A 7411-nucleotide genomic window follows, 5' to 3' on the forward strand; every position below is an offset into this window, starting at 1 on the left:
CTACTAGGTATTTACCCCAAAGATACAGATGTAGTGAAAAGAAGGGTCAACTGTACCCCAATGTTTATAGCAGCAATGGCCACGGTCGCCAAACTGTAGAAAGAACCAAGATGCCCTTCAGCGGACGAATGGATAAGGAAGATGTGGTCCATATACACTATGGAGTATTATGCCTCCATCAGAAAGGATGAATACCCAACTTTTGTAGCAACATGGACGGGACTGGAAGAGATTAATGCTGAGTGAAATAAGTCAAGCAGAGAGAGTCAATTATCATATGGTTTCACTTATTTGTGGAGCATAAAAAATAGCATGGAGGACAAGGGGAGATGGAAAGGAGAAGGGAGTTGAGGGAAATTGGAAAGGGAGGTGAACCATGAGAGACTGTGGACTCTGAAAAACAATCTGAGGGTTTTGAAGGGGTGGGGGGTGGGAGGTTGGGGGAACCAGGTGGTGGGTATTAGAGAGGGCACAGATTGCATGGAGCACTGGGTGTGGTGCAAAAACAATGAATACTGTTACACTGAAAAGAAATAAAAAATTAAAAAAAAAATCAGTTTGGCAATTTTTACAAAGATGTCTTGGGACTTCTATTGCGCTTGCATTGAATCTAGAATAATTTGGGGAGAATTGACATCTTAACAATATAAGTTTTCTAGTTCAAGGACATGGTATCTTTCCTTTTTATTATCTCTCTCTTAACAATCTTCTGTAGTTTTCAATGTACAGATTTTGCATACGTTTTGTTACATTTATCCCTAAGTATTTCAGACAGCCTGTCTTAAAAGTTGACTACTGCAGAAAGTAATTTCATACATTATTTATTTATTTTATTAGTTTAATTCCCAGAATAACAATTTCTTCAAATTGATTGTAGTAAAGGAGGGGTAGTAATGGGGGAAGTGTAATTCTCAATCGGAAGCATTTCCAGTTATGAGAGAATTCCCTGCTATATTAGAAAAAATACCTCTTCATGAAAGCTCCCTCCGCCCCAACTGCAGGAATGTCAATAAATACAAATGCACGAGGGAATGTAGACATGGACAGGTCTCCCTGGTGTCAGTAATAAAGCTACTTACCAAGATAATTAGGTGTTTAAAGTTGTAAGCAGCTCTTTTGCAGATTTTCCCAGTCTACAGATCTATGTATAGTTACCACTCAAAAATTACCTGATTTATCACATTAATGGGCACTTTGAACATTTTTTCCTAGGGCTGGATATTTTCTTTAGCATAATTCCCATACTTTAGTTTGAATCAGCATTTGTGCAATTACAGAGCACTGGTATGAGGCCTAAAGATTAAGAGAGAAGAGAAATGTTTATCAGCAGACTTTTACCTAGATGAACAAAATTCTCTTGAAAACACTTACAGGAAAATCTAAGCTTCCCACTGATCTTTTTGCTTTCCACACAAAAATAGTGATGATAAAGAGAAAACTAACTTTGTGAACCATTAAATATTATATTATTTCTCTTGCCAAGTTTCCTGATGGGTATTTTATAGATTTTCCTTAATTTAAAAAGTAGATTATTCAAGATTCCTGAAATAATTACATTATAAGTATAATAACATTAGCTTATGCAGTGCTTCTTCCATTCGTAATGTCAATTTTTTCTCATAACCATCAAGTTAGATAAAGAAGGATTAGGTATTATTATGTAATCAGGAAACAAACTCTAAAGAAAAATCTAAGACTGATCTAAAATATTATCTAGAAAAAATAAAAAATAAAATATGATCTAGAGATCTGGCTCTTTGTCTTTTCATTCTTCCCATTCTTCCTCTCCTCTCTTAAATTTCCAGCTTTAAAAGAAACATTCAGAAACCACAAGTATTCAAGAAACATCACCATCAGTAACAGTATATTAACGACTATGTGTCAGGAAGAAACACTGCAGTTCTGTAACTTCAGAAATCTCCAAGGTAAGTGATATTGTTCTCACTTTACAGAGAGAGAAACTGGAGCTCAGAAGGTGTTTATAGCCTTCTCCACGGCCACATGGCCAAGCTGAGGAGATGGGGTTCAAATCACAGAGCCAAATCTCTATCATACAGATGCCTCCAAATTATTATTTAAGTAATTCAAATCAAAGCATGAATTGAAAGGTACATTTTAGCATATAGTTTTAACAGAAGATCTTTCAGCCTGTATCTATTTAGGAAATTACATAGAAATTTGCACTTACAGGAAAGGCAACCTTGGATCATGGAAAGAGCACAGAGCTGGGGGCTGGGAGACTTAGGCTAGAGCTAACTTAAACAGCAGATACATCACAGAATCCAAGGAAACCCTTTATACCTATTTCTTTATAATGCAGGTGTTGGACTTTGTATTTTCTAGTTTGTTCTGACTCTAGATTCTACTAAAAAAAGAAAGTACTCTGTGTTTATTATTATAGGGGTTATTTTGTTTTCTCTTCTGCTTTCTGAGTAAATAACCTACTCTTTAATTAATACATATCAGAGTCTGTAAAAACATCCATAGGTATATCAGGAAGCTGGAAAGCACCGGGCTTCCTGGTGTCACACACTCCCCGGTGACCTATGTTGACCTATGTGGATGGAAATTTCTGGGTAAACCTTTTCTGGCAGCCACTTCCACCCTGGCATGGAATTGGGGTGGAACAGTGGAATTGGGATGGTCACAGAAGACCCATTTGGCTGCTCTTTGTAGGACCTTCAAGACTGAAGGCTATCAGCTCCACCGTGAGCACCATCAGACTGAAGTTCAAATAGGCAGCTGAGACCAGCTGAACTTCAGCAGTTACCCATCCAGCAGCTGGCTGGCCCAGCCACTTTATGGTTATGCCCAGAGAGCATCCAGATGACACCCCAGTGATCTTTTCTGCCACAATATTTAGTATACCTCATCAATGCCTCCAGATGCCACATTGGGCAAGAAAAGAAAGGAGGGTTTAAAACCCGAATCACTAGTAATTTACCAAAAGAAACACGGCCATTCTGGCTCTCTCTTTTTTTTTTTTTTTTTTAGATTTTATTTATTTATTTGACAGAGAGAGAGATCACAAGTAAGCAGAGAGGCAGGCAGGTGGGGGGGGAAGCAGACTCCCCACTGAGCAGAGAGCCCAATGCAGGGCTTGATCCCAGGACCCTGAGATCATGACCCTAGCTGAAGGCAGTGGCTTAACCCACTGAGCCACCCAGGTGCCCCAAGGTTCTTATTCACATTCTGAAGAGTCCAGATGTTTAACCAAAAGGAGAAATAAAAAATGAAGTGACTGAAATAGTTCCATTGGCAAGTTTAAGATATCCCTACCAATCATCATGGTGGGACTCATGAGGTGGGATTCATGAGCTATTATAGAAGTAGGTGCTACATTTTCTTTATATGGCTAAGTCTGGTATGACTTTGTGACCTCATTATACTTTTATAATTTGAGTTCATTGCAATAAGCTAAAAAAGGACAAAATGAAGTATCACCCTTTTCACAAAGTCAAGTTTAGCTCAAGTTTTTCTGAGTATACAACACACTCAAGCCTTGCTTAGCATTGTTCAAAAGAGTGCTCACGAAGTTGAAAAGAATTTGGACGACCATTTACTTCCATCCACGAAAACTTCCACAGGCTTTCCCTTTAATGAAAGATAAGCTCACTAAGACAAGTGAGCTTTTCATTAAAATTTGGTTGTCAACGTGTAGGAAAAAGAAAAGTCCACATCAAAGAAGGAGTATAATCAGAAAATCAAACACTACAGGGAAAAGCCATTTCCTCAAGTGTGGCCTTTACTGTCAATCTGAATCTTGGTCTAAAGTGTAAAACTGGAGGGAAAAAAAGTCAGCTCTGCTGTGAACTGCCAAGGGAATTGCTTTTATTCTGTCAACGCTCCAGATGCTTTTCGTACAGAGAGACTTCATCTCATGCTCACACTTGTTTATTTCCGTGCATGTAACTCTCAGCCAGGCACGGAAACAGGGATTTGTTGATCCACTGCTATGATTTTTAAATTACTTCATTTTACCTAAAATTTCAAGCCGAGCAGGAAAAGCGGGACCCCGTCCTTTTCTTCCTTTTTTTAAACCTCAAATTTGAACTAATGGCATTTGTTACTAACTGACCCAAGAAACCAGGAAGAAACTGTGATCTGGGTTTGTCAAAGCATAAAATATTTATAAAATGTTTCAATGTAAATCTTTGTACTTGTACTTGTGCTTGTTGTAACAATAACTCACTTTGAAGGCTCTTTGTCCTGAGGAAAACATTTTATTTCAGAAGTGGATCCAGAAATAGCTGTCCCTACACTTACACATCTTGTTTCAAGTTATAACTGCTAAACATTTTTTTTTAATTCAGTCATTGTTTATTGAATGTTTACTATGTGCCAAGCCCCATGTAGGCACCCAAGATACAAAGGTATACCGTAGCAGCTTGTGAAGGCTGCATTCTCTCTGAAGGCAGAGGGAAAACTGGGAGTCGTTTGCAATAGATAAAGGCCTATGGGGACAGTGGAGATGCAAATAAGGGAGTGGAATGGAGACAAATTTGAGAAATAGAATTAACAGAATTTGTTGCCAAACAGGATGTGTTGACAAATGAAAATTCTGAGGTAGCTCTCCAGTTTCCAGTTTGGAGATGATGTGATGCCATTCAACGAGATCAGAAATGTCAGGGTGACAGCCGTACGGACACGTCCACGTTACCCAAGAGATGAGATCTAAAGGAGCTACTCTGCACCGAAAGTCACATGGTCAGGGATGACTGTCTTCAAAGTCCATTTTCAGAGCGCCAGTGGGTTTCTTTCCCACATGGAAATGTTTGAACCTGCCTCAGAGCTGGCTAAACTTGATCAACGGCCGGTGGCAAATATGCTCAGCGGTGAGAAAAACTCTTCCGTGGAGAGGACTCCGGTCCTCCGTTAATACTGCAGCACAGGTCAGCCCACTGTCTAGACTGATGCTTCTGAATCCATTCCAATTAGCAGAGGGTTCTCAGGAGTTAATGGGGCCACCCGTTGCAAACACGCTGAATAAGAGCCAGGAGGTCCTCCCTCCAGCTCTTGCATTTGCAGCATTTGAGGAAGGAAAGCCAAGTCACCTCATCATTATCTAGAAGATTAGGGTCCACACTCACTGCCAACTATGAGAGTCTGTAATTTCCCTTCCCACATATGGACATTGAACAGAAAAATGAGGGGAAACCAGTCACAATGAACGCTAGAGAAAACAGAACTGTTGAACTTCTACTTATGCCATGAGAATGTATTTCATATCTTATTTATAGTATATGTGTGGCATTCTGAAAGGATAAATGGTTGAATAAGACAATGACCCAAGACCTGTGGTGACCCCATTTTAATTTCACAGTATGAAGATACCTACAGTTTAGAATTTTGAAAGATGAATGTTTATTTAACACAAGATTATCCATTCTCCTAGTTCTGATTATAAGTAAACGATAACAACTGGGCCACAATGTTCATAGAATACACACATACACGTTTTTAAATAGTCTTAACTATCAAGTGGCCTTCCATTAAGTCGTGAGTAAATATATATTTGGAGGGTTTGAAATTAAAATTTTCTGCTTTTGATAAAAATCAGAACTGACAGTATTCTAAAATAAACTAGATCTTCTCCTGATCCTGATCAAAGGGCTTCAGCTCTGCCTCATACTCCAGCTCATTCTTGGCAAAAAAGGGAAACCAACTCAAAAAAATTAAGGAAGTAATAAAGGGCTCTTTTGTACATTCATTATATTCACAGTGAGGGAAATTTTCTATACTGTTCATATCAGTATATTAAACATAAAATCATCAATTCCATACCTTCCAGCTTTTTTAGTAAAAACTATACTAAAACTATAAGATATCTGTCTCTATCTGTAAGTCTGAGAAACATAAATTAGAGTAGATTGATTTCCATTTAGATACATTCTACATGATATATGTCATGACCAAACATGGCATTTTCCCCTAGAATACTAGGAGCCACAGTAAAGGAGTATCTTGAATAAGTCCCTCATGTTTAACTCACACTTAGTCCTTTCAAGAAACACAAAATAGTTGCCATTCCAATGAGAGATCAAAGACCCTGAGAATTTACAGGACTTGTCCAAAGCCACGCAGCCACCTGTAAGTGATGGTTCTGTCACATGGATCCAAGTCTCTGGCCTGAAAGTCAGCTTTGCTCCATTAAACAAAATACATCTTTCCCCTCACTTTTTACTCCTTCAGGGCTTTTTCTTGAACTTCTCTTTCTGACAAGAGCCAAATCATCCATTTGAAGATCTCAGACAAGCTCTGCATTCTAAGGTAAACTGTCAGATCTCATTTGGTTCACATCATCCACCCCTTGTTTATTCTTCTTCCTCTAAAATCTTCCTTTTCCAAAATCAAGAGTTGAGAAAACAGGCTAATTTCACTCACAACAAAAATGTTATACGCCATTTGACAAGAAAATATTTATATATTCATTGGTAGTGTTAAATATACACCAAGGTTATAAAAATAGTAGAGTGGTATAGCAAAATTCCTTAGTAAATTCTGTCTTTCTGAGAAGTCAAGTCAAATCCATGCTGGCTCTCTAATCTCTGTTTTTAGGAACCTATTTTAAAATGCTTTTCCAATAATCCAACATTTTCTCAGGGATAATCCCAAGGACAGGATAATCCTTAATGTTCCCTCTGTCAGTTCAGCCCCTTAGTCACAGTCGCCAAAGCGTAAAATCACCTACAGGAAGCCAAACTGCCCACCACTACTTTTATCCAGGCTGGGATTTCCCTCCCTCCCGGGAACACCAGCTTGCCTGCTTTGCATCCACTTGAGGTTTAAAATAAGGAACATGTTACAAATCTTTTCTTCAAATTCTCTCCCATATTAAATTTTATGCTCTTAAAGAAATGCAGACTCAGTCTTGAATTTCTCACTATATTGAGACTCAGGATTTCACATTGCTTACAGACATTCAACATTTAGAGGAAAGAAAACTTCTCTATTTTCTATCACCAGAATGTGCCCATTCTTCCCTCACGACGGTAATTGCATCCATTCCTCTCTACTAAACAATTCATCCCAAAGGCTGCAGTTAAAATCATGCTCACTCACCACTGTGGCTGTTATTTTTTTCCCTAACCGTTTTTCAATTATGCACAATGTCATTTCATTCTGACTCTTACCCCAGTCTATTCTTAGTTCTTTTGTCCTCTCTTTTCCTGCCTGTCTAGATCAGTGCAGCCAAGCCCCTCTTTATCTTCATCCACATGGTCCCATGGTATCTAGAGCAACGTCTTCATTTCACCTCACAACTGCATTTTTCTTAGTCAAAATGTTGACTTATTACAATGCTGTTGTAATAGCATTATATGGGGACAGCTGGTAGCGACTCTTGTAATGATCTGGGCATGACATACAGAGAAACTGAATCACTCTGTTGTACACCTGAAACTAATGTAAC

This window comes from Enhydra lutris, unplaced genomic scaffold, assembly GCF_002288905.1.
Source record: "Enhydra lutris kenyoni isolate GAN:26980312 unplaced genomic scaffold, ASM228890v2 scaffoldscaffold28, whole genome shotgun sequence".
Classification (NCBI taxonomy): Eukaryota; Metazoa; Chordata; class Mammalia; order Carnivora; family Mustelidae; genus Enhydra; species Enhydra lutris.